The 26,421-nt window shown below is 40.9% G+C and overlaps 1 protein-coding gene across 1 annotated transcript in view; it reads right to left on the bottom strand.

The window, feature by feature from the left end:
- LOC126248860 (CD82 antigen) overlaps positions 1-26,421 on the bottom strand; it is a 105,556-nt gene that overhangs the window by 78,046 nt on the left and 1,089 nt on the right. The gene's annotated exons all lie outside the window — the stretch shown is intronic.

Raw genomic sequence — 26,421 nt, 5'->3', positions numbered from 1 at the left:
CAAAGTGTCATTTGTTAAACTGCAGAAGCCTGCAGACCTGGCTCAGTGATAAGGAAACTGTAGGGAAATTTACTTGCAGCCAGTGAGGTGTCTATACTGCAATTTCTGTAGACACAAGTTGCCGTGTATTCTGACTATGTCAGCTATATATAAAATGTTTATAAGGTTTGACCAAGTGGTGCAGCAGTGCACAGAATCCAACTGGGCACAATGATTAATATAGTTTGTCTCTTGTTTAAGCATTTTGGGTACAGTTTCCTTATTTTTCTTGTATAACATCAGATGGAGGTTACACAAATTGCCAAAAAAACGTGTGGCAACTTCACACAATACTGTTGAAGCCTTGGACAGGCAGGTAGCTGTTTTGCTGGGAACTAAAGCCTAACAGAAAGAGTTAAATGAAGCATTACTAACAAAAGTAGTAGCATTACAAACCATTGTTGGGCAAGGAGAATCTGACCCAGGGCGAACAAAAAGCTTGTTGAACATATCTGACCCTTCCACTGATCCCACAGCAGCTAACTACATAACACCTTTTTCAGGGAAAACAACTTTGAATGCAATGCACATTTATTAGTTTCTGAAGGATGCAACTAAACTATGAAACTGGCCAGATCAAAATTCCTTAAATATGGCTATGATTAGTGGGCGATGTCAAGATGTACATCATGTACCATGAGGCTGAGTAATGGGCAAACATCTGCTGAGCTGTCTAACACACTTGTCCAGCACTATCATAAACTAATTAGCATGAGGGTTTTTAGGTAAAAACTCAGGGGATTATCGCAGAAACTTGGCAAATCAGTAGAGCTCTCCTCGGACAAGATTAGGAAAATTCACACACAAACTTATGAACTGACGTAGAATGCAGAGACTGACAAGAATCATCACAGATGAGGTGAAGAATAGGGCTTCAGATGTATTTGTGGGGGGTCTTTCTGCTGCCATGTCAAGAAGAGTCAGGCTGGAGTGCCCAAATGAGTTGTCTGTTGCTATTAGGATTGCCACACAACTGAAAGAAATCAATATTGCTACTTAGAGTGACAATGTTTTCTCCTGTGAGGTAAACTGTTGTAGGTGTGATTGTACAGACCACACCAGAAAGCAATAATGCCAGCTGGAATGTTATGAGTGTGGAGAAGTAGGTCTAAAGTGCATTATCACTGAACCAAAAAACCTGATAAACAATGTCCAAGTAAGTGGTCATTAAACAAGAAATAGGGTGCCTTGCCCATCGAACAGCATTCTCAGTAGAACAGAGGACAGCAAAAATATACGCAGATATGGAATGCTACCTGCTAGGAACAGTGAACGGTAGGGAACAAATTTTTGGTGGATGCAAGTCCTCACATTGGTTATCTTAAGCAGAAATTGACAGGTCTCCATGACATAGGTTATGTGGGGTAAGTGACAATGATGTGATGTCACTGGGGACAACACTGCTTAGGTTTAGTGTAGGAACAGAGTTTTCAGGAGCTACGGAAGTGTTGTCAAATGTTGGTGAGGGGTACTGTGCAATACTAGGACTTTACTTTCTTGATAAATATGACACAAACACTGTCCTTTTGCAGTACACAATTGAACTCCGTGGGACATTGTTTCCATTAGGGGCAACAACTGCACATATTATAATGTCGCAAGGTTCATCGAACATGTAGGTGGCAGCAAATAAACTGCTGATGTGCACCACAGATAAGTTTGCATGACAGCATGCAACAGGCAAATGGAAGTTGGTCTGAGTTAGTGCAGGTACAGACTTACTAAAGGAAATAGTGTGTGTTGTAGAGCCACTGGAAAGAAATAAAGAACTGGAGAAGCCACACTGTTCTGTATGCAAAACTGTAGTACGAGTCAATGAAATAGATGGTTATGTCAAGGTTCCAGTTAAGTCTTGATAATTTTGTCATAGATGAAGTGAGACTGTCAAAGGGTTTACTAATTGCTAATTTAGATGTTATGGAGGAGGGCGAGACAATTATTTAATCACTAGCAGAAACACCAGTCATGCAGTACAGGATACCGAGGAGAAACAATTGTCCGACATATAGGAAACTGTACAGTCTTCTGAGAGGTATGCAACCACTGATGAAAGACTTTATTGACCAATAACTGGCTGATGGGTTTACTGAACACTGTGACAGCCCATGGGGTGCACCCACTGTCCTGGCCTTATGATCATTGGATGGCATTTAGACAAAGATTCTTCTGCGATTACCGCTACCTCGATGCAAGAACTATCACCGATGCTTATCCCAAATTGAACCTAACAGAGACTCTGGACAATTTGGGTCAGTGCAAATATTTTTCGACAATGTGTGTGAAGAGTGGATCTCATTAACTATAAGAAACACTGGAGGACCAGCTGGAGACTGTTTTTACTGTACCCTGACGCCATTTCCAATACTGTTGAATGCCGTTTGGACCCAAGAACACAACAGCTAATTTTCAAAGACTGTCGGATGGGTTGCTTAAAGGCTTTACGTCAAAACAATGGATGATATACCTGGACGACATCACAGTGTTTTTGAAGGACAGGGAGAAAAATGTACATTGACTGGAAGAGCTGTAACAAAACATCTAACATTGATTATTTATAAATGTCACTTTGCAGTGACAGTAGTACACTATCTCGGGCACATGATCTATCAAGAAGGTGTACAAACTGATTCACAGTGTCATCAGTTTGTGATTTCTTACCACCACAGGCAATGAAATAACTGCTGTCATTTATAGGCCTTTGTAATTATTATAGAAAATTCTAAACAATTTTGTTGAGATTGCCGAGCCTTTGAACCACTTATCAAGGAAAGGAGCAAAATGTGAATGGTTTACCGAATGTCACACAGCATTTGATACCTCAAAACAGGCACTGATCATCATCATCATCATCATCATCATCATCATCATCATCATCATCATCATCATCATCATCTTGGACAGTTTCCAGCCACTGGCTGGGTCTGTCGGGAACACAAGCCTCTCCATCGTGTTCTGTCTTTCCACCATCAGGCACTGATGCCAGATTCAATTTTAATATTTTCCAACTTTGAAAGAAATTCATTTTGTCCTGCAATACAAGCAATCTGGTGGTGGGATGCTTTTGCAGCCATAATATCAATAACGAGGAACATCCAGTACCATACGCATCCAGATAACTGGATAAAGCAAAGCAAAATCACTCCACTATGGAGAAAGAAATGTTAGCAGTTATCTACAGTATTTCTTATTTCCTTTGTTACTTTTATGACCAAAAATTTAAATGGTGACTGATCACAGCATGTTGAAGTGGTTGTCAGGATTAATAGTTGCTTCCAGTAGGTTAAAGGCTTGGGCACTAAGGTTAAGCAAATTCAATTAAGAGGCGGTGCACCAACCACAGAAAAAGCATACTAACACCTATAGTTTAAGCAGGAAAACTGCAGTTCTGCAAGCATTGGGCACAACCATTACTTTGTGGCAAAGGGCATAGTTAGTTGACTGTCAGGCATTCATGTCACAACCACATACAAAACAGATTACCGCGAACAACAACAAAGTGTTAGGGTTAAACACATGTGATGGTACCCGCAGTATTCTGGGACAAAGTTTTGAAACAAGTACATTACCTAATCTTGGCAGGTCATGGCAGTTGCAGAGCAACTGACCAATGCGTAGCTGAGGAGTTTTGAAGCAAGACTAGGAAGCAGGATGTTGAGCAATACATTAGGAACTGCATACCTCATGCAAAATAGCCTGACCTTCCATTACAAAGGCTACAAGAAGTGTCAAAACCATTTGAAATGACAGGACTGCATATTTTAGGACCTTAAAGAACACCAGTAAATAATCTATACATATCGACCGTAATAGACCCACTTCTCACACTTCATAGGCACTAATTTTATGTCCGATCTGATGAAACTGTTTCATCTATTACTTCACATTCACACAATTTCTAAGACATTAAGCTATTATGTGAATAGTAATCATGATAACTCTGATGTTTACTTTCAGCACATAGCCACAACATGTAACTCTAAAGTTCACACAGCAACTGGCCTTTCATCATATCAAGTAATATATGGCAGGAAAATGCCTTTCAAAGTGATAAACCCAAAGCTTGAAACCAATGATCAGCCAGTAAAGAAAGGTTGCAATATGTTTGGCAAAAAGTGATGTGCACAAAACAAAGGCTGTAGAGCATCAGGAATGGCTAGGACAATGTGTCATTACAGGGTTGGTCAATGGGTTTTGGTAACAAAGCCATACATGCCTAGGGGTAAACCAAAGGAATTCCTAACCCAATACCATGGAACATACCAGGTGGTGAAAATGACATCTCCTGTCAATACAGATGCCTACAGGAACTTCTATACTTCACATGGGGGTATGTTAAGCTGTTTCAGGGAGCTGTGGATGCTTTACCCCCAAGTGGTATCATCATTTGTAGTACAGAAAGCAAAGTCTAAAAAAAATAAGAAAAGGACCAGCCAGTAATGAGCAAAGTGCACACAGGATGCCTTAGGCACTTCGAGCACATCAATTGCATGTTGGGGTTGAATTGTTCATTCCATGTAGCTAGACCTATCAGAGGAGGGAGAGTAAGTAATAAATGTTCCTTCTCTCTCAGGTGGCATACCAACAGGTACAGACATAAAAGATAATGGTGCAAAGAGAAGCCTACATTCTGACATCATTCGAAGAATTACTGGAATTTCAGAGTGAAAGAATTATGATTTCCCAAGGTGGAATGGTATACACTGGCAATGCACAGGCATGCAAGGTTCAAATCTTCTTGTGAAAAGCCAAACCATTCCAGAAAGTGACACACACTGGGTCGACCACATTTTTTCCACCAGAAATAATAATCATAAATTGGTTCAAAAATGGGAAACCAAACGGCATGACCAGAATGGAAGCGTGGGACAGCAGAGTAATGATAATTGGTATGGCTTAACACTGCAGGACAACACTCCATTTTCCAGCTACCCAGCTATGGTCACCTGTACGAGTATACACAAGTGGACACAACCTGTGTTGTATTGGCCAGAAAAGCTGCTGGAAGTGCTGTCAACCCAGAGACTAATCTCCCTGAATAATATCATGAACCCAGACAACATATGCTTGCTGGATGAACTGAACTTGTAGTGAGGGGAAAAAGGATGAATCACAGTAATGCAAATGCTCCAGCACGTGCATGAATATCATGATAAACAACATCACAACTTTTGAGGCTAAAAGTTGTTACACCTTACAGTGTTGCAGGGGGGTTTCGACTGTGATTTGGGTAATCTGCTTTTGCTTTAAACGAGAGTCTGTACACCACTCAGAGTTACCTTTCACAAGATACCCAGTGAAGGTTTGTTAATATAGCTAGGGATTAATAAGTGATATGTTTAATTTAAAGTCAAACAATGGAAACTCCAGACTGGAAGATCAACAATGAAAGGAAAGGATAGATTATTACTTACCGTAAATAAGACAGGTTAGGTTGCAGACAGGTAAAAGTAAATGACTTAGACACACTTTCGGCCACAGCCTTCATCAGAAAAAGAAACACACCATTCATTCACATAAGCAAGCACACCTCATCAACACAACTGTCAATTCTGGTAGCTCAAGGCATTTTGGTCTGACCTAGCGAGTTGGCGGTAATGTGTTCACGAGAGGTGCTTGCTTGTGAAAATGATGTTTTTCTGACTATAACTATGGCCAAAAGCTAATGGTAAGTGTAATTGTGTGTGTTTGCAATTTAACGTATCACCTGTATGGTAAGTAGCAATCTGTCTTTTCCTTACATTATGTTTAAACTACTACTAAACTTCTAAACTTATGAAAGACACTGTTAGCATGTAAGTGGTGACTTCGAGAAAGATCAAGATGATGCATTCGATGGATTGAACTTTTAATGTTATAGGATTAAAAGTCAACACAAGAGGCTTATGGTTCAGCTATGTGTGTGCGCGTGCGCGATGTGAGGTGGAATGAGCATGTGAGAACTGTGGTAGGGAAAGGGCGCGCGCGCGAAGGTGTGTGTGTGTGTGTGTGTGTGTGTGTGTGTGTGTGTGTGTGTGTGTGTGTGTGTGTGTGTGTGTGTGTGTGTGTTTTGCCCACGTCATAAGATAGATTAAGTAGTATGTAAGCCTAGGGGCTGATGACCTAAGCAGTTTGGTCCCATAAGATCTTACCACAAATTTACAATCTTAAGCAAGCAACATAACAAAATAACATGGGGAAAAAAGGGATATCATCATAAAGGTGACTCTGCAAAGTGTCACAAGAGAACTCTGTTCAAATTAAAGAGTAACTTTCAGTTACTGACAGTACAAAAAGAGCATCTAAAAGGTGATGTTGCAACATCATGAAACAGTCATAAGTGCTAACAAACCCACAAAACTAAGACACATTTAGTCATCCCCACAGAAGGATAACATTAGCAGTGTATCCCAAGAAGTGTGTATAACCGGACTTCCAAAGCTTATTTCTCAGTTGTACCTCAAGTGTTGCAGCCATGATGGAAGCCATGACTCCATCCATGGTCTACTGAGAACTATGATATGCAATACCACTGCCAACTACGTCTGACTGACTGTGCTGATGAGAGTTGCTGATGCTGTTGCTGCTGCCGCCGCCGCCTCATCCTCGCCTTCACTGGTGGGAAGCCACTGGTACCTTCTAAATCCAGGTCTTTGCAGGTATCAATGATGGTCTTTGGTGAGCTGATCATCCACCATAAAGCCGGGGCACGCAGTAATTGCCAACAGTAAGAACATTATGCATACATTAATGATCAACCTGCCCTGCAAACTGTTTTAAGATGCTACATCTACATATACTCCGCAAACCGCTGTACAGAGCATGGCGGAGGGTACCCTGTACCACTAGTAGTCATTTCCTTTCCTGTTCCACTCACACAGAGTGAGGGAAAAAATGACTATCTATATGGCTCTGTATGAGCCATAACTTCTCTTATCTTCGTGGCCCATACATGCAATGTATGTCAGCAGCAGTAGAATCTTTCAGCAGTCAGCTTCAAATTCCGGTGCTCTAAATTTTCTCAATAGTGTTTCTCTAAAAGAATGTCGCCTCCCTCCAGGGATTCCCATTTGAGTTCCCAAAGCATCTCTGTAACACTTGTGTGTTGATCGAACCTGCCAGTAAGAAGTCTAGCAGTCCACCTCTGAACTGCTTCAATGTCTTCCTTTAATCTGACCTGCTACAGATCTCAAGAATAAGTCACGCCAGTGTCCTATATGCAGTCCCCTTTACAGATGAACCACTCTTTCCTAAAATTCTCCCAATAAACAAAGTTGACCATTCGCCTTCCCTATCACAGTTCTCACATGCTCATTCCACCTCACATCGCTTTGTGTAACACCCAGATATTTGAAAGACTTTACTGTGTCAAGCAGGACACTAGCAATACTGTATCCCAATATTACAGGTTTGATCTCCCTACTCATCCACATTAACTTACATTTTTCCACATTTCAGGCTAGCAGCCATTCATCACACCAACTAGAAATTTTGTCTAGGTCATCTTGTATCTTCCTACACTCTCTCAATTTCAACACCACGGCATCATCAGCAAACAACCCCAGATTGCTGCCCTCCTTGTCTGTCAAATCATGTATGTACATAGAGAACATCAGCGGTCCTATCTCACTTCCCTGGGGCACTCCCGATGACTTCCTTGTGTCTGATTAACACTCGCCGTCAAGGACAACATACTGAGTTCTATTACTTACTAAGTCTTCGAGCCACTCGTATATCTGTGAACTTATTCCATATGCTCATATCTTCATTAACAGCCCGCAATGGGACACAGTGTCAAGTGCTTTCTGGAAATCTTGAAATATGGAATCTGCCTGCTACCCTTGCTATATATGAACAACCTATTTTAGTTTAAATGGCAAGCAAAAGTAACTGCTCTTCTTAGAACGTAAGTATTATTCTGCAGTCAATGAAAAAGCCTTCAAGGACACTGCATGTATTTTGTTGAAGCTATCAAGTGGCTTTCTGCAGAAAGTACACAACTCCAAGGTGTGTTACACTAACTGGGATCATAAAAAGGTACCATCTCCATTTTCTGCGTGTGCATATAAGTGAGAACTTACATTTTAAAACTCATAACATACTTTCTAAAATTATCAGGTTCATGTAATTTAGTTGCCTTTGGAGACAAGAGATACGGTATACTTAAAGGTAATCCATCACTTTGAAACACTATCTAGTTAATCATTTTCAGCTACTCATTCTTCCATTTTTACACATTTTACACATATCTCTCCCCCCCCCCCCTTTTCCCTAGTAACCAAGCTGGCTATAGATATGGAATACCATAGGACTTTATACTATGCTACCATGTGTTTCGTACAGGCAATCATGGTCAAACAAACAACTCTTCATTTCACACATTCCAAGTGTATTTGAATCCAACAGAAAGTACATATTTGTGTGCATTTGTACCGTATTCTCCAAAAGTTTTGGCAGTTCTGAATATAAGTTCCTTCAATACAGCTTCATTCCTTTTGTGGTCCCATTTGGTGTTCACAGCTGTTCATCTCAAGAATTTCATTCCATTGTCTCTACTCTGATTACTTTATTCATATAAATAATAAACAAGAGTGATGAAAGGCCACATCCCATTTTACTGCTGCATGTATTCTACCCCACTCCTGTAATTTGTCCTCTTTCTTGACACAGATTAAATTTGTTGTGTAAAATTTGTATATATAAGGGAAGTCAAATGAAGACAAGACAGATGGAAAAAAGTAAGTACATTGTTTATTATTTCAAACATAATGGCCAGAACTGTTAATACATTTATCCCACTGTAAGACAAGACATTCTTAATACATTTATCCCATGGTGAGACAAGACAGTCACTCACTGCCTACATGGAAAAATTGTTTGCAGTTACCTGTAGAACAATGATTGTACCCAGGTGCACACCCCTTCATCCTAAGCAAATCAACAGCCATGAATGGCTTTCTTCTGGGCTCAAAAATATAGAAATCACATAGGAAGATATCAGGACCTAATGGAGGAAGTGTGCGAGTTATATATGTCTCTAATTAATTAAGTTTCAAACAAGAGTGGCAGCACTTGTGCTGCGGTCTCTCCGGAGAGACAATAAATGTAACCAAGTTTTTTATAGAAGTGTGTCTTTGCGCAATATGAAAAAAAATTCAGTGTAATAGTTACAGCCTTCATCCTAAAACAAGTAGATGTAACAGGTTACAAGTCCAGTTTTGTTTAGGAGTCTACAGTGAATTAACGGCTCGAAACAGTAAAGAAAAGCTTGTGAAAATAAGGCAACATGTGATTAGAGTGAAAAAGTGTTGTCGTAAAGCCTTCCTCTGAGGTGTGTTAGTGCAAGTAAGCATCAAAATGAGCTTTTATATCCACCATCAAATACAGCAGTCAGAATTTGAGGTTAAAGTGAAATTACAATGAAATAAATGCCCTTAGCTGCATACAGGCGTTGATATAATTTAACAGGGGCAGTTGAAAATGTGTGCCCTGAGTGGGACTCGAACCCGGGATCTCCTGCTTACAAGGCAGACGCTCTATCCATCTGAGCCACCGAGGACACAGAGGATAGTGCGACTGCAGGGACTTCTCTCTGGCATGCCTCCCATGAGATCCACATTCCCAAGTGTCGTCAACTGAGTTCCGAGTAGAGTACAGCCAGCTGAGTTGAGTTTAGAAACAATGACAGCCGAGTTTTAAGGTTAAAAGATTTGTATTCAGTACGTAACTTTAGGCCACACACTGCACTAAGATGAAGCTCTGAGTTCTGCAGAAATGGATATGTCAAAGAATATTAAACCACTGACTGGAGAAGTGGACTGGCCAATTTAGAAAAGGAAAATAGGAGATTGGCTGGATTACCATGAAGGTGTATTCAATGTCATTGAGAGGAGATGAGTGAAGCCCAAACCACTAGAACACAGCGGAACAGTGATTTGTATCTAAAGGCCAACAGTTACGTAAACTGCATAACAACTAGTGATTAAGTATATCAGAAGGTGAGGGACAAGGAAACAGTGATACATGGGATACCTTAAAGCAGCAGTTTGAAAATCATTGAAGAATCAGTCATTCAAAATCTGTACAGACTTTCTCCTTTAGCTGCAACCACGATGAAAATGTTTCTACCCACATAGGGAAACATAAAAGTTTGTGGAACAAGTTAAACAACATGCTGAAATCTAAAAACAAAAGTGTTTTACCAGATCTTATGCTAGTCTGCAGAGCATTGCATATTTTAGCAAGTGAATTCGAAACTTTTCAATCAAGATTGATGTTGCTGACAATGGATGAAAAAGAACATCTGATGAACTGACAGTGCAGTTATGTATGTTCGAAAGGAATCTCACGAAGAATCCAAACAGTGACAAAATGCCGAAGGAAGCATTAATGGTAAATGTTAGTAAACAAAAACCAGATGGTAAAGGCAAGTTTGTTAAGAATGATTCAAGAAAATGTGACAATTATTGTAAACAAATGGGCCACTTAGGGGAAGGGCTGCAGAAAGTGGATTTCCAATGGAAAAATAAATAAAAATCACAACACAAGGCAGGAAATTGTGCACTTGTAGGTTCTCTGCTGATGTCTGTCTGTGAAGAGGGCCATTCAGGGGAAGTAGATTGAGCATTCTGGTGGGTGGAAAATGGAACTACAATGGATGTGACTAATCTTTCAGAGCGTTTCAGAGATTTTCTGAAATCTGACAGACTACGTGATGTAAAGGCAGCAGGAAAGAACACTGAAACTTCCTGGCAGATTAAAACTGTGTGCCCGACCGAGACTCGAACTCTGGACCTTTGCCTTTCACGGGCAAGTGCTCTACCGCGAAAGGCAAAGGTCCCGGGTTAGAGTCTCGGTCGGGCACACAGTTTTAATCTGCCAGGAAGTTTCATATCAGTGCACACTCCGCTGCAGAGTGAAAATCTCACTCAGGAAAGAACACTAATGGAAGTAGGAAAAGGTAATATTGAGTTGTCATCTTTGACTGATGGGCAGAATATTATGCTGCTGGATGTGTAATATGTTCCACAGCTGTCTAGGAACTTTTTTTCAGTGTTAGCTGCTCAGGGCCAGAATCTTAATAGTGAATTTAAGTCCTCAGCAACAGAGTGTTGGCTTAAAATTGATGACAAAGTGTGTTGCATGGAACCCGCTGAGCTCTTTGGAACCTTGTACAAGGCAGACATTCAATCAACTTTGAGCAAAGATAGTGCTGTAGTAATTGCAACTGAAGAGACTTCATTACTGCACCAGTATCATGTGACATGGGGACATCAGGATAAACACCATGCTAAATGAATGTTAGAAGGTATGTCAGAAAGGGAATTAGGCATAAGCATTCCCATGGAAAACGCATTTTGTGAGCCCTGCATTTATGGCAAAGCACATCACTTTCCATTTAGTCAGAGAGAAAAGACAACCAAACCAGGTGAACTAATGTCAGCTGACACGTATGTAGACCTTGTAGAACTTCCAATGCGTCTTTCTAGAAAAAGAGCTATATGGTTGCTTTCAAAGACAGTTACACAAAATTCGGTATTGCAGCAGCATACAGCAAAAATTTGAAGATAAGGACGCTTTGAAATATGTTTTTCAACCACCAAAGAGCTACTAAGTGACAGTGGTGGAGAACTCCATAGTACGGGAGTCCAGGCCTTACTGCATACAGAATGTGTTACTCAACAGACTGACAGCACCCTACACAGCACAGTAAAATGGTGGAAGCGAGCGAGAGACGTGAACTATAGTTGAAATGGCAAGAACCTTCAAGAACTCAAAGCAGCTTATATCCCAGTAGCCATGTGGGCAGAATTGGTTGGAGCATCAGTGTACATTCTATATCTAACTGCATAATCATGTGGGAAGGAATCAGTCCTTTTGAGTTGGAATTCAGTAAGAAGCAGAGAATAAAACCTTTACGTATAATAGGCTCTACATGCTATGCCCATGTCCAAGTTCAAAGAAGACAGAAAATGGATGAGAAAGCTGTCCAGGATCATCTCGTGGGGTATGATGGAGATTAGCATTACAGAATTTGGGTGAAAGAAGAAAAAGTCACTCTTAGCAGAGATTTTATCTTCCACGAAAGGCCTGAAAGTTGTGAAGAACAAGTCAAATTACTGCTGCAGGATGTTGAACAAAGTAATCAGGGAAAGTACGCAGCTGAGGAAGAAGGTGAGGCAAACACCAACAAAGAAGAGAATGAGATTTTCACTCTGCAGCGAAGTGTGCGCCGATACAAAACTTTCTGGCAGATTAAAACTGTGTGCCGGATCAAGACTCGAACTCCGGACCTTTGCCTTTCATGGGCAAGTGCTCTACCAACTGAGTTACCAAAGCACGACTCACGCCCCATCCTCACAGCTTTACTTCCACCAGTACCTCGTCTCCTACCTTCCAAACTTTACAGAAGCTCTCCTGCAAGATGGAAGGGCCGAGAGGAGGTCATCCAAGCCGCTGGGAGAGGCTTAATAAGCCGAAGCTTATTCCCGTGAAGGGAGGACCATTGGCAATGCCAAAGGAACACCACCTTCTGACAGACAGAAACACAGGGATCATCGGAGGGAATATAGGAACTCGCGCGCTGAGCTATGAAGACTGCAGCCTTGGCAGCAGCGTCAGCAGCCTCATTTCCTGACAGACCGACCTGACCAAGAGACCACATAAACATCACACTGGCTCCACCAAGAGTGAGCAAGTGACAGTTTTCCTGGACCCACTGCACTAAGGGATAAGCAGTGTACAGTGCACATAAACTTTGAAGGGTGCTGAGTGAGTGAGCAGAGGACACAATTAAAAAGTCTGTCACCGGATGTACTCTGTGGCATGATACAGGTTGAAGAGCTCTGCTGTAAATACTGAACAGTGTGCCAGAAGCCAATGCCAGGTGCCAATGAAGGTGCATTTGACCCCACGGTCAGTGCGAGAGTCATCAGTGTATATAAAGGTACTATCACGAAGTTCCATGCGAAGGTTGTGAAACTGAAGGCGATAGAGCAAGGCTGGAGTAGTATCCTTAGGAAGCGAATGAAGGCCAAGGTTAACATGGGTCGCTTCACAAAGCCAAGGTGGTGAAGGGTTCACATCCACTGGGAAAGTTGGAGGTAGTGTGAAGTTAAGCCGCCGTAGCAAATACCAAAAGTGGACTCCAGGATGTAACAGAAGAGGGGCGCACCCCATACTGGTGATCAAAGAAATCGTCGCAGAAGAAAGCACAGGATGGGTGACCACGCATGGCAGACAAATGGCATGCATACCTGCTGAGAAGAAAGTCATGGCGGTAGGACCGTGGTAGTTCAACAGCTTAAGCATACAGACTCAACGGGGCTAGCGTAAAAGGCGCCAGTGGCCAAACGAATGCCACGATGGTGGATAGTGTTGAGACAGCATAAGAGGGATGGACGTGCAGACGCATGAACAAAGCACCCATAGTCGAGTTTCGAACAGACAAGGGACTGGTACAAACAGAGGAGCGTGGTTGAATCGGCACCCCAGGAAGTACAATTGAGGACACACAGGACATTGAGGAACCGTGTACAGTGGGCTGCCAGGTAAGAGACATGGGAGGACCAAGAGTTTCCTATCGAGTATGAGCCCCAGAAATTTCATAGTTCCAAAGAACAGAAGAGAGACAGGTCCATGGAGAACTGCAATAGATCACAAAATCGTCAACAAAAAGGGAGCCGCAGATGCCCAGAGGAAGACAGGCCATTATACGGTTAATGGCGATACCAAAGACGATGACACTCAGGACGGAATCCTGAGGTACACTGTTTTCCTGGATAACGATGTCCAACAAGGCAGAACCCACATGCACTTTGAAAACTGTCTTTTAAAAATTCTTGAAGGAAACGGTAGGCGGCCACGGAAGCCCCATGTGTACAGAGTATGGAGGATAGCAGTTCTCCAGTAGGTGTCGTAGGCCTTCTCCAATTCGAAAAACGCGGCCACAGTCTGCGATTTTCACAGAAAACCATTCATGACATGAGTTGACAAAGTAATGAGATGGTCAACTGCAGAACGCCGCACTCAGAATCCGCACTGTGCATTTGTCAGTGAATTGCGAGACTCGAGTCACCATACCAGCTGGGTGTGAATCATATGTTCATCACCTTGCAAAGGCAGCTAGTGAGAGAGAGGGGGCGATAGCTAGAAGAGTTTTTGGTCCTTACCAGCCTTGGGTATGGGTATGATTGTGGCTTCAGCCAATGTCTGGGAAATGTGTCCTCTGTCCAGATGCAGTTGTACATGTTAGCAGAAAGTGCTCGCGCACAAGAGAAAGAATCAGCAACATCTGAATGCGGATGGCGCCTGGCCCTTGGTGGAGGATCGGGATGAACTGAGAGCACGATCTAGCTCCCTCATAGTAAAGGCGGCACTGTAGCACTTACGATTCTGAGAAGAACTGTATCGCCCGAGCCTCCTCCACTCGTTTCCGATGGAGGAAGGCAGGGTGATAGTGGGAACAGCTCAATTTGTCCACAAAATGGAGGCCCAAGGTGTTGGAGATAGTAATAGGGTCCACGATGACATTGTCCACTACTGCCAGGCTGGAAATTGGTGAATGGATCTTGGTGCTAGAGAGCAGTCGGAGGTTGCCCACACAACAGAGGAAGGGGTCGAACTGTTAAAAGAAATAGTGAATGAAATCCAGCTAGCTGTTCTGCTATCCCGAAGAATGTGGAAACAGTTTGCATGCATTTGTTTATAATCAATGCAGTTTGCCATTGTAGGAGGACAGTTAAAAACACACAGAGCACATCTATGGGCACAAATTGCACTGTGGAATGCCTCAGTCCACCAAGGGATCGGGACATGACATTGTAAAGAGGTGCGAAGAATGGAACATTCTGCAGCAGTAAGGATAATGTTTGTGACATATTCCACCTGGTAATCACAACTCGGGAAATCTTGTTCTTCGAAGGTCGCCAGGGAGGAGTAAAGCTGCCAGCCAGCCTTAGTAAGCTGCCATTTGGGTGTGCACGTCGATGGGGTAGGAGTCAGCAAACTGATAGCACACGAGAAATGGTCGCTCGAGTAGGTGTCAAAGAACGGACCACTCAAGACAATGGGTAAGCTGGGCAGTGCAGAAGGATAGGTCCAAATGAGAATAGGTTTGCGAGGAGTTGGAAAGGAATGTAGGGGCACCAGTGTTAAGGCAGAAGAGGTTAAGTTGGTTAAGAAGATCAGCCAAGAGGGCACCTCTCTGACAGATCTTGGGAGAACCCCAAAGGGGATGATGAGCATTAAAGTCACCAAGTAGCAAAAATTGGAGGAGGTTGCTGCCCAGTAAGCTGAAGGAAGTTTGCCATGTTTACATTGAATGATGGAGGGACATAAATGGTACAGAGGGAAAAAGTCAGGTGGGGAAGGAAAAGGCAAACTGCAACAGCTTCAAGATGGATAGTCAGGAAGATGCGTTGACTGTAAACCTCATCCCGTATGAGCAGCATGATGCCCCCATGAGATTGAACGCCGACCTCAGGGGGAAGGTCAAACTGAACTGGGAAAAAATGTGAAAGTTCAAAGTGGTGGTGAGGACGAATTTTTGTTTCCTGAAGGCAGAGTACAAGGAGGTGCTGCGATGCTAAAAGCAGCCATAAATCCTCTTTCTGGGACTGAAGGCCACGAACATTCCATTGGAGGAGAGTCATGATGAGGAAAAAATGAAGGGGTGTCATCTTAGCAGCTCCCGAGTGACAGCCTGTGAGGAGTCACTGCTACAGGGCACAGAAGCAGGGGGATCCTGCTCCATGGGATCCATAGAAGCATCGGCTTGTGCATGCTGTCTGTCGAGCCCAACACTTAAACACAGTTGGTGGTGCGCACAGGTGACATGGGGGCCAGCTGAGTTAAGGTATCATGTGGCAACACCGTCAAAGGGGATCTTCGAGTTGGCGAAGGAGAAAACCGTTTGCCTTTAGTGGACTTCTTCGAGTCTTTCCAGTTAGCAGAGGAAGACTTAGGTGTTGTTCGGCTGGAGGTACAGAGGAAGTCTTCCCAAGAGTACTCTTTCTGTCCTTTCCAGTCTACTGGTTGTGTAGCTGGTGGTTTCACCTTCTGAGGCGAGAGTTTGATGGCTTGTTGCACAGCTGGAGGGGGATGGTGATGCTACCTTGACACTGGGTGATTTTACAACCTCAGAGGTTAATTTGAGGTCGCATGTCTGCATGATATGTCCATCATGGAGTGAGGTGTAAGAAGAACAGTTGTATAGGTGCCAGACGGGAGAACGCAGTGTTTGCGACTAGCCAATAACTTGCGAGTGACTGGGTAATGCAATTTTTCCTTTACACGGATCTCTGACAGCCCACTCATCAAGATACATGGGGCAATCCCGAGAAGACGCAGCATGGCCACGTTTGCAGTTGATACAGCATGGAGTAGGAGGCGGACAATTGCCCTTATGTGCATCCCTACCACATGTTACACGTTTGGCTGGGTGTCAACAAGACAGTCTAGTGTAACTGAAACAATGACACTGGTAGCAGCGCATCGGATTTGGAATGTACAGTTGGGCTGTGATAATTTCATAGCCTGCTTTGATCTTGGATGGAAGCACCAGCCTATGAAAGGTGAGAAAAAGAGTGCAGGTGGGCACTAAGGAGGAATCTACCTTTTCCATCACCTGATGGATGGGAATGACACCCTGATCAGAGAGGTAAGATTGGATTTCGGCCTCTGTTAGACCGTCAAGCAGCCTTGTGTAAATAACACCACGGGAAGAATTCAGAGTTCTATGGGCCTCGACACGAACAGGGTAGCCATGGAGAAGCAAGGCAACAAGCAGTTGTTGTGCTTGAGAATCAGAAGTAGTCTCCAAAAGCAAAGAGCCATTCCGTAAATGAGAGCAGGATTTCACAGGGCCACCAATTGCATCAACACCTTTCTGAATAATAAACAGATTTACTGTGGTGAAGGACTGACCATCTTCAGTACGTGAGACCACAAGGAACCACGGTGCAGCAGGAAGGGTCTTTGAATCGTTAGCCTCATCACGCTTACATTTCGTAGACGCTGATTGGGAAGATAATTGGCTCATCGCAAGAAAATCCCCCGTAATTGGTGCGTTCCTTCCAATGGAGGGGAGAGGGGGGAGGGGGGGGCAGGACCTTCATGGTTCTTATTGTTTAGTTATTTATTATCAAAATGTAAAGTCTTATAGCGCTGGTATGTTAACTGCATTGTCTAATTGGATTGGTGATGTTGCTAGTTTAATTTCAATTGCTTGACTGTTAAATTTTGGTGGTTGGAATTATATTTATTATTGTGACTTTATTTGAAGTTCTTTTGAAATAAAGTTTATTACTGTATTAAGTGTTTTAGCTGCTATAACTAAGAGAGCTCCAATTCCTTTTTTTTCTTGACTTCCCGCTGCTATAGCTGCCCCTGGGGCACACCCACCTTAGGTGACTGTTCACACATCCCGAACACCTGTCAGGGACCAATCGGCAATTTGGGAAGGTTGCAGCTCAGGCAGTTGCCCCTCCCTGGGCCTGGCCTGTACCACAGGGTACGTGCAAACCCTACCTGTCAACCTGGGGCTGGGAATTTTGCGCTAACTAGTCACCTGTTATGCATCAGATGCATGGGCCGACCTACAGGAGCGCACAAGGAGGAAGAAGAAAAAGAGGAATGTCAAACGCAGAAGCGGAGGAACGAGAGGTGAAAGGAAAATGGAACGAGAAACAGTGGTGAGACCTTTCTTATGTCAACGACAGACAATGCAAAACATTCCCAATAACACCACATATAAGTTCCCAAGGGAGGGGAAAAAGAATAGCAAGAAGATCAACATGCCGTACAGAAGGGAAAAGATGCTGCTAAGGCTGGGGCCCCGTGGCAGCCAAGCACGAACCCGCCAAAGAGTGGCGAGCCCTCTGGGATAACAAGTCAATGTAACAGTGTAAAGGCATCTCTGTGAACAAACTTGTGGGTGGGCATACCCGCATGTTGCCAAGGTTGCTTAGACTATGCTGCAGAAGTCTCACTGGGAAGCCCTTATGCATCCTTCACATAGTCCCAATACCACGCAGTGTGATTTCGATATTTTTAAAGGCCTGAAAGAGATATCTGCGCCATCAATTTGCTTAGGACAAAGAGGTGCAAGTCTGGGTACAATTATGGTTCTGTAGGCAACTGTAAACATTTTGTTATGAAGGCATTGACCTTTTTGTCTCACAGTGTGATAAATATCTTAACAGTTACAATTATTACTGTTGAAGTAATAAACAGTTTACTTTTTCCCCACATGTCTCATCTTCATTTGACTGCTGCTTATATCATCGATAAGTTGCTGACCTACATGATCATCTGCCAGAATCTGTAATAATTTGTTTACCGACTTTATCAAAAGTATTCTCTGATGTCAACAAAGGCAATGTGTGTTTCTGGATTGAATTTTCAGTTTTTCTATCAGCAATTTCAATGAAAAATAGTCATCACAACACCTGCTTGTACAATTTGATGATGTTAGCAAAAATTTTATATGCAGACTTCAATAAGCTTATTCCTTGGTTGTTATTACAATTTTGCATACATCCTTTTTTGGAGCTAGGACCAACAATTAATTTATTCCAGCTCTCAGGTGTATCATTTCTTGGCCAAATCACTTTCTAAGGGGTTTAGGAATCTGTCTATAAATGACTTTCTTGAATATACAAACTGGTCTACATTAATTGAATCATCTCCTTGGGTTTTATTAGTTAGTTTGTTGGATTTAGAGAAGTCATGGACAACCTAAATCAGTATGGCCAAACAAAGGTTTGAACCATTGTTCTCCCAAATGGAAGTCCAGTGTGCTAACCACTGTGCCACCTCACCCTGTATTAGTTAGTTTCTTGTTATTTTTTAGTGTGTTTAATACATCTTTAGAGATGGTTTCTCTTGAACAGCTTCCTGGGAGCTAAACTGCTAGAGGCTCTGACATCGGAGCAAGCTGTGAAGAAAGCAAGAAGAAATTTGGAAAGGAAGTTAGAAGTTCAGGGAGAAAAAATAAAAACTTTGAGGTTTACTGATAACATTGTAATTCTGTCCGAGACAGTAAAGGACTTAACAGAATGGACAGTGTTTCAAAAGCAGTTACAACATGAATATCAATTAAAAAAATTGCAGGGGTAGAGGAATTAGTCACATTAAACCAGGCAATGCTGAGGGAATTAGATTAGGAAATGACACTCTAGGTAGTAAACGAGTTCTGTTATTTGGGCAGCAAAATAAGTGACAACATCTGAAGGGGAGAGGATATGAAATGCAGATTAGCAGTAACAAGAAAATCATTTCTGAAAGAGAAAAATATTTTAACATCTAATACAAATTTAACTGCAGCCTTTAACACAACTGAAATGTGGAAGGCATGAAGTTCAAACAAGAAGAGAATTGAAGCTTTTGAAATGTTGTGCTACAGAAGAACACTGATTATGAGAAAGTAAGGAACTGATCTAGGAGAGAAAAGATAGTGATGGAACATCTTGACAAAATTAAGCAATCCGTTTATAGGACACAGCCTCAAACATCAACGAATTGTTTACTTGGTAACAGAGGTAAGTTAGCGGATAAAAATTGGAGACTGAGATAAAGGCTGGGGTGTAGCAGACCAATTCAAATGGATGTAGGCAGCTGTAGTTATGCAGAAATGAAATAGCTCGAACAGGATGGACTAGCATGGAGAGCTGCATAAGAATATTAATCAGACTGAAGATGATAACAAGGCAGAAGTCACATAAGGAGAAGGGCTATCACCAATCCTGTACAATATGGCAATGGCTGAAGTGACCGGACAGTGGAGTGTGACAAACAACAAACTGATTATAAAGACACACATGAGGGCCAAGGAGGTCAGTAGGTCAAAGGTGGATTACTTGGGGGGTGTGGTTTTTTTTTTTTTTTTTTTTTTTTGACAGTAATACAAAGTGCAACTGAAGAAAATGCACAACCTGAGCAAAACTGCTACAAGAATAGGACCTTTTTACCCTACTTAAGAACATACATAGATGCATGGGTTGGATTGCTTGTAAGGCACTTTAAGAATTGCTGCAGAAAAGGAACTTCCTACCATCTGGAGATATCGTTGACTAGTGCCTTCTTGATTCCACACAGCTCAGCATAAATACATCAAGTGGCAGATCAGTAAGCAAATTCTAATGATAAAATGAGGCGGAAATACAACAGAACAACCTGCCTTAGATTAGATTAAGTTTTCGTTCCATAGACCCAAAAAATGAGATCATTCTTGTGGGCGTGGAACATGTCAAAGTCTGAAAAACATAAAACATTTGAATATAATACTTACTAGCTTGATCATTTGTCAGGATATAGTCTATGGAACAGCTAATATTTACAGAATTAACACACAGACAGAATGAAACACTGTTATCCACTATTAATAAATTTATCGCATGCAAAATACCTAATCTTGACTGTTGTGACGAAGTGTTGTAAAAACTGAAATCTAACATTTTTACTTAAGCTGACTTAACAGTTTCTGTTAAGATATTCATCTATGGAGTAGAAGGAGTTGCCTATCAAAAAGGCTTTCAAACTCTGTTTAAACCGTGCTCTATCAGAAACCAAGTTGACAATTTATTAAAAATGTGTGTTCCTGAATATTGGACACCTTTTTGGACCAAGGTACATGATTTTAGACCCTTATGTAGATTCTTCTTATTCCTATTATTGATAATGTATACTGAGCTATTGGTTGGAAACAGATGTATTACTTGCAACAAATTTCATTAAGGAATAAATATACTGAGAAGCAGTGGTTAGAATACAAAGTTTCTTGAACAGATTTCTACAAGATGTTCTTGAATTTACACCACAAATGATTCTTATGACACGTTTTTGCACCCTAAAAACTTCAGCTCGGTTTGATGAGTTGCCCCAGAATAATGATCCCATATGACATAACAGAATGAAAGTAAGCAAAGTATGCAAGTTTTTTTATATTTATGTCTCCTACATCTGACATCATTGTCACAGCAAGTACAGACTTGTTTAGGTGCTTTAGCAATTCTGTGGTACGCCCTTCCCAACTGAATTTATTATTGAGTTGTAATCCCAGAAATTTAACACTGTCAACCTCGTCGATCTGCATGTCTTCATACATTATACTCACACTGGAAGGAAATCTCTTACAGGTTCTGAACTGCATATAGTGGGTCTTCTTAAAGTTTAATGACAAAGAATTAGCTTTAAACCACTTATTAATGTCAGTGAAAATTTGATTAGCAGCTATTTCTAAATCTGTACTTCACTTGCTACTTATTACAATGTTTGTATCATCTGCAAACAAAACAAACTTAGCATCTGGCAATGTGACAGATGAGAGGTCATTAATATACACAAGAAAAAGCAATAGACCCAAAATGGAACCTTGAGCAACACCACATGTAATTAATTCCCAGTCAGATGAAGACTTACTGCTTACTGCACAGGTATTTCGCAACGACACCCATCAATATACAGAACTAACTTTGTTTTGTGTTCAGATAAAATGCTTTTAAAAACTTCCTTACAAACAGAACACAGGGTACTTCTCAAGCTGTACCCCACCATGTCTAAGTCTACTCTTAAGGTACTTTGTTATAATAGTGTTTCTGACCCAATAGAAGGAGTACCATTTGGCAAACAAGGCTCGCAGCAACATGGGGAAATGACTGTACCGTTTTCATTCTTATAACTGATAGATGTTATGTTACCAGAAGCTACTACATGTTTTTGTTAGTTAAATAGGCAAAGTGAATATGTGGTAGAAGTACATTCACTACACACTCAAATCAGCAGACCAGCTATCACTGACAGGGAAGCATCAATTAAGATAGAAAGCTTATTTTGTAAATACTGATTCACGTGTTCAGCAATTCTGCTGTCATTGACATGACAGAACAACATGCTAAAATCAATTTCTGTTCACTGTCAGGATAATCCGTAGCAGATACCTCCACACTACTTTGGCAGGCATACAGGGAGGAAATGTTGCACCTTGTGCTTCACCACTATGACTGGAGCAAGCAAAACAGGTGAGAATCAACATGAAAACCATGTAAAGTTGTCTTTCTGACAGTTTCTTCGGAAAGAAAAATGAGGGATTAAATGCAACAACAAGACAATCAGACAAAATAATGCCTTTGTAAGATAGGGATGGGGAAGAAAATGGAATGCGTTCTTTTCCAAGGAACCCTCCCCAGTTTCACCTTTATCGGTTTAGGGAAAACTACAAAGAACCTAAGTTGGAATGAACAGACCTACCATGATTTGAACTCCACTCTTCCCAAATGAGAGTATGGTGCACAATCACTTAAACATCACATTCAATTTCTCAACCCTGTACAAAGCAAGGAGTGTCACGCAGTTCACAGCCAGAAACAAAATGAGGATGGTTTCACACCTATCCTATTCACCAGACCTGGCCAACATGACTCTCGTGTTCACCAGAACAAAAACTAACATGGAAATATCTTCTAGTACATAGAGAATGCTAAGCCACTATTGTGTGAGGTGTATTAGGTCTTACAGATACTATTTTGAAGGCAAGAAAATTATGTAAATGTGTTAAATACAAGATGTGTCTAAACACTTCTCTTAACCTCCCACCCAAGTTTCATACTATTAATCAGAATGGCTCATACTGACTAAACAAATGAAACGCGATATCTTGCATTACTAAAGAACTATTTGTCATGATGTATTAGTGGAAGACTTCTCATATTTGCAACTATGTCCATATGTGTGACAAGTTTAATCAAAATCTATAGACACAATGGCAGCAGATGAGCAGTTTACTCCAAGACTTTTGTTGCATACAGCCAACAAATTGAATGAATGTGATCCAACATACAAGAAGCTCGACTGATGGTGCAAATTTATGTACTTATCATATATGATCAATTAGCAGTGATCACTTTCAAAGCAGGGCCTCCTCTGAGTCCACAAAATATCTGCAATGGTTCTTTTCTCTATTCAAAACATTTCTTCTTCAACAGCATTATTCAAGAGTTCCACCGTCTTTGCCTTTTTTGCAGGATATTTCGGTACTTCACTATTCATCCATGGTCAACAAGTCTACTAATTTCAATTAGTCACAGCATCATGACATCCTTCAAGGATTAACAGATACCTTCAATATCATTTCACCAACTCATACCCAAACCGTTCCCTTTGAATGTCATTGAGCTACAGCACTGATCAAAATGTCATCACACCTGAGAGTTCATATTCACATTTATTTTATTTTCCAACTTTCAATCAAATTTTCAACTTCCAACCTGACCTATAACTTGGGTTATGTTACAAATCAGTCTAGCCACAACCCGCAATACAAAAAATATACACAAAAAAGTCCGTGCTCTGTTTTCTTCCCATTAGCATGTGTATGACACCACATGCCACATCATTATTACATCACAAGATGAAGCAGACAGCCACTATTGGTAGGCTCAGTTGACCCAGTTCAAGGTATCTAAAATGTTGCGGACTAGTACTTTAAAATGTTGTAGATCTCTGGAATGTAAGCAGCTTCACATATTTTGGTTGAAACTGTGTACTGCAATTGCTGCTGTTTATGACTTGGTGGTGACGGTGATGTGTGAATAGATAATGAACACAGTCAACACTACCATCTGCTGATACTTTGCATAGATAACTGTTTCTGTAGAAATAACATAATTGCACCACAGCATTATCTGTAGGCCTAAACTGAAATTATGTCTACCTGAAGGCAAGTGGGCATAGGGGTTTAAAGTACTAATAATGTCAATTTGTCCTTGGTGCATGCTAAAAATATGCAAAAAAAGTTGTGTGTTAATTTCTTGTGCCTCTATCATCATCAGAAGATATACTTTCAGTACCTACGTTCAAATTAGTACACACCATATGACTGGAGTCCACTTGGCAGTTTGACTCATCACATGTGAAAAAACTTTTATAACTTAACTGCCTTCTTTAAGCAGTGTTTATAATGTTGAATTTCATAAATAGTTATCTCATGGAGGTCTAAAAGAGATTTTACCAAATTTTCTGTGGAGGGTACAGAACTAATGTTTCTTCAACTGTGGTTTTTTTTTTCTTCCCCCCCCCCCCCCCCCCTCTCTCTCTCTCTCTCTCTCTCTCTCTCTCTCTCTCTCTCTCTCTCTCTCTCTCTCTCTCTCCCCCCCCCCCTCTCTCTCTCTCTCTCTCTCTCTCTCTCTCTCTCTCTCTCTCCTCCAAATTCATATTCATACTCAGGCAGTCAAGAGCTGCGATGAATGTGATACACCACTACGAATACATTGAGCTAATGTATTTAATGTTTTTCTTTATTTATTTGCTAACAATTTTGAATCAACTATGGCTTCATCTTAAACTTTAGCTCAGTGAACAATTCAATGTACAATGACTAGTATATCCTGTTAATGTTCTTGCTGAGAATGAAGCCACTGTTTTGAAATCTATACAAAATAACTAAAAAACGAACAGCTGAATGGAGTACAAATTAGTAACAGAGAGGCCTTCATGCACCACCAAGACACATTTACTCTCTCTGTTATCATCGGCATCCCAAAACGTTCAGATAATATACTAATCCACTGTGAAACAAACAAGTCACTGACGAAATAAATCTCGGGTGAACAGCCTGGTGTGAGTGTGTATAGGACACAATATTTCGGCAATCTATCATGTTGCCATCATCAGGTGCGCTGATTTACTGTACATCAGCGCACCTGATGATGGCAACATGGTCTATTGTTGAAATATTGTGTCCTACGCACACTCACACCAGGCTGTTCACCCGAGATTTATTTCATCATAAAATACTCCTGGAGAAAATGAAGAATCACAAATATGTCACTGATGGAGCACCTTAAAGAAGTACCACTAATAGTTACAACCACCAAACATCTGTTTGTAATACTGCTAGCCAAACTTAGTGATATAATGAAACAAATATGTATAAACTTCAGTGGCACTGGAAAGAGTACCTTTTATCCTTTTCAGAAAAATTATGACAACTCTAAAACATGAGAGTTAATAATACAACAACAAAACATGAAACTTAGCATACTAGAAGTCCCTCTCTGTAATATCAGGAACATGTGAAGAAGCTACATTAATAGCAGTGATTTCTTTGAATACATTGCAATATATGGCTGTTACAGTTATACACAAACAGAAATGCCACAGACATCCCCTATTAAACAATGGTACTATACTTCTGTAAGGCACTCCACAAAATGTGTCTTAAAGTATATATGACTTCCATCTTATCCCTAGGGTAGAAACGAAGACCAAGACCGATGCTGACAGTTTAGGAGAGAATGCATAATTTGAACAGTAAACTATTTCTGATGATGTGTATAAATGCTACATCAGTTTAAAAACTGATTTCTGTTTACATGAATTATGTCTCAGTGTTTCTGCTGTACGCCACTGATGTAAAACTTCAGTACAGTCTGCTTCCCGCGCTGGTTATTACTGCTTACCTGTACAAACATATTACTCTATTAATTAACCTTTTTTAAATTTTCTGTATTGTGGTAAATTTTTAAGCAATTTCTGTTTCAAAAACCAGTGTAATCATTATGTACATAATATCATTAAAGTCATGATTCATGAATCGAAAACTATTATTATTATTATTTCTTTCTTTTCTCAGACGTTATGTCTGGTCAAAAATGGAAAGTGACGCATACCTTGATCAAGTGTGACTTCCTTTTAACTGTATGGTATATGTTATATTGCATTTAGGAACTTTCGGGTAATTGAACATGTATCAATAATTACGGATTTCTATAGTTGTATATATAAGTTTGGATGTAGCTGTATTGCATTGATGTACTGGTGGATATTGTGTGGTATGACTCCTGTAGTTGATAGTATAATTGGTATAATGTCAACTTTATCCTGATGCCACATGTCCTTGACTTCCTCAGCCAGTTGGATGTATTTTTCAATTTTTTCTCCTGTTTTCTTTTGTATATTTGTTGTATTGGGTACGGATATTTCGATTAGTTGTCTACCTGTCCATAATGTAGGTTTTTTATATCGATAAATGCCCTTCCTCCTTCCTTTCTGCTTAATGTGACTCTTTCTGTTGCTGAATGTATGTGATGTATTCTATATTTGTGGCATTGTGATCGTGTAAGTGTATTGAGTGCTTCTAGGTCTGTGTTACTCCATTTCACTACTCCAAATGAGTAGGTCAATATTGGTATAGCGTAAGTATTTATAGCTTTTGTCTTTTTTCTTGCTGTCAATTCTGTTTTCAGTATTTTTGTTAGTCTTTGTTTATATTCTTCTTTTAGTTCTTCTTTAATATTTGTATTATCTATTCCTATTTTTTGTCTGTATCCTAGATATTTATAGGCAACTGTTTTTTCCATCGCTTCTATGCAGTCGCTGTGGTTATCCAATATGTAATCTTCTTGTTTA

Source organism: Schistocerca nitens, chromosome 3 (assembly GCF_023898315.1).
Source record: "Schistocerca nitens isolate TAMUIC-IGC-003100 chromosome 3, iqSchNite1.1, whole genome shotgun sequence".
Classification (NCBI taxonomy): domain Eukaryota; kingdom Metazoa; phylum Arthropoda; class Insecta; order Orthoptera; family Acrididae; genus Schistocerca; species Schistocerca nitens.
Note: the sequence above shows the minus strand (reverse complement) of the source record. Positions and strands in the feature narration are given on the sequence as shown.